At 34.9% G+C, this 2,195-nt stretch overlaps 1 long non-coding RNA gene across 1 annotated transcript; it reads right to left on the reverse strand.

The window, feature by feature from the left end:
- Window positions 1–625: 625 nt before the first annotated feature.
- LOC110112801 lies at window positions 626–1,636 on the reverse strand. The gene is made up of 3 exons (XR_003699710.1): window positions 1,379–1,636; window positions 1,185–1,283; window positions 626–1,102 (listed from the first exon to the last, which is right to left on the reverse strand). It is a non-coding gene; the product is annotated as an uncharacterized LOC110112801 (long non-coding RNA).
- Window positions 1,637–2,195: the final 559 nt, after the last annotated feature.

The following is a 2,195-nucleotide window of genomic DNA, read 5'->3' on the forward strand; positions in this document are numbered from 1 at the left end:
GATTTGATAATGAGATGAAAAAAAATGACAGAAATGATGAAGATGGAGGTATGGATCAGTTGAAATGGCAAAATGGAAGTAATGTATCTTTTTGTTTAAATCAATTTGGCATAAACATGCGGATATTCGGTATTATGTATTCCTTTACAATGCCAGGGAAATCTTCATTCTATTCGTTGTTGCTATATATGGTGTTCTATCTATCAGTCTGTCAGGCAAAAACATTGCAAATTCTTCCAAAGCAACTCCTCATATGTCTCGATAAGTAGCAAAAGGCATCACGAATTACAACAAGTAGGCTAAAAATAAATCTTTTAATTAAAAGTTATTTGATTGTTAAATGATAAATGCTCCATGATTTTCAATTATTGTAATAATCAATCAAAACGTTTGATTGAGCCACAGACAAACCTGAGTTCCCCGTTTTGATTGATTATTACAATAATTGAAAATCATGGAGCATTTATCATTTAACAAACAAATAACTTTTAATTAAAAGATTTATTTTTAGCCTACTTGTTGTAATTCGTGATGACTTTTGCTACTTATAGAGACATATGAGGAGTTGCCTTGAAAGAATTTGCAATGTTTTTGCCTGACAGACTGATAGACAAAACACCATATATAGCAACAACGAATAGAATGAAGATTTCCCTGGCATTGTAAAGGAATACAGAATACCGAATAGCCGCATGTTTATGCCAAATCGATTTAAACCAAAAGATACATTACTTCCATTTTGCCATTTCAACTGATCCATACCTCCATCTTCATTATTTTTGTCATTTTTTTTCATCTCATTATCAAATCAACTAAATTGTCCTGAAACTTAAAGCTTTTCTAACCATTATGAGTATAGAAACAAAAAAAGGGGAACTTTCGTCCCTTCATAAAAAAGAAGGCCCGCTAATTTTCCTTCTTTTTTCTGCTGGAGAGGAGTGGTGAGAGCTTGGCTGTGACGAACAAGTCATTTCTTCCCTTTTGTAGCTCAAGTATGCAGCATCCAGAACGCCAATTGCATTCTCCATTTCAGAGTACTCAATAGAAGAAGCTCCATTCTCTATATAGTCCTAGCCTCAAAAACAAACTTGGCCTCCCCCACCTATCAATCCAGCAAAAAAGTTCATAAGTCAGAAACAGAAAGTAAATCATGAGCTCGTAAATTGCTATATTTACTCCACTACCTGCAGATCAAGAAATAGAGGGACCGTCGCCGCCTCCATTTTGGCAGCCAAAGACAAGCAAGCTACTGCTAATAATTGAGCCATCCAGATTTTTCCTTTCTACAGGTAGAGATCATTGTAATGAGATATGGTTTGTAGAGCATATTGCATCGATTGAAGCAGCTTTTTCCAAATTTATAGACTGAAGGACTTACAGGGAGCTCATAGGATGACAGGAATCTATCCAGATAATTTACAGAAAGGTAAGCACTCAAAGGCCCAAAATTGTTATATGCATGAGCCTGTCAATAATATATGAAAACTCACTAATTACATCTACAGAGAAAATAAAAATTTTACCCGTATTCCATTACACGTACAGGAAAAGAAAATTAACAACGTACATAAAAACAGGCAAACTTCATTATTCCCGGAACAGAACAAGCTAAACCTATTCCCACGAAGCGAGCAATACTAAAAAAATGGTTTAGTATTTAGGTAGTTTGACTTAAGAGAATTAATAATATTCATGGGTTTTTCCGTTTTTATGGTTTAGTGAATTATCATATCAATTAGTTGTCAATAAGCCAACTAACATTCTAATTCATATTCATAAATGTAAGAATTTCCCCAAAAAAAAATTACCATGGGAGTTTATTTAGCTTTTTCAAGAATAAAATTAAGGTTGGGTGTTTACGTAGCTTATCCAAGAAGGAAGAAAGAATGATGATGTTGTAAGAGGAAGAAGGAGAAGATGTTATGGCTTATTTCATGTTATGGCTTATTTCCTCTCTTTCGCTTGGTTTCCACCAATGACCTTGATGAAGTTGTTGAAGTCAACAGCTCCTAGTCCTCATGTTTGCTCACATGTGGAGTACCCTAAGAGTTGAGGTTTATCATCACCTCTATTCCTGCTAAATCATCTCCCTCTCTCACCCGCCACTACCTCTCATATCTTCATTCTTTTAATGCTCAGAGATGCCCTAAATTTTTTGTTTTCAGTTTAAGGTCCATGTGGGACCACCATAGTGT

This window comes from Dendrobium catenatum, unplaced genomic scaffold (assembly GCF_001605985.2).
Source record: "Dendrobium catenatum unplaced genomic scaffold, ASM160598v2 original_scaffold_141811, whole genome shotgun sequence".
NCBI classification, from domain to species: domain Eukaryota; kingdom Viridiplantae; phylum Streptophyta; class Magnoliopsida; order Asparagales; family Orchidaceae; genus Dendrobium; species Dendrobium catenatum.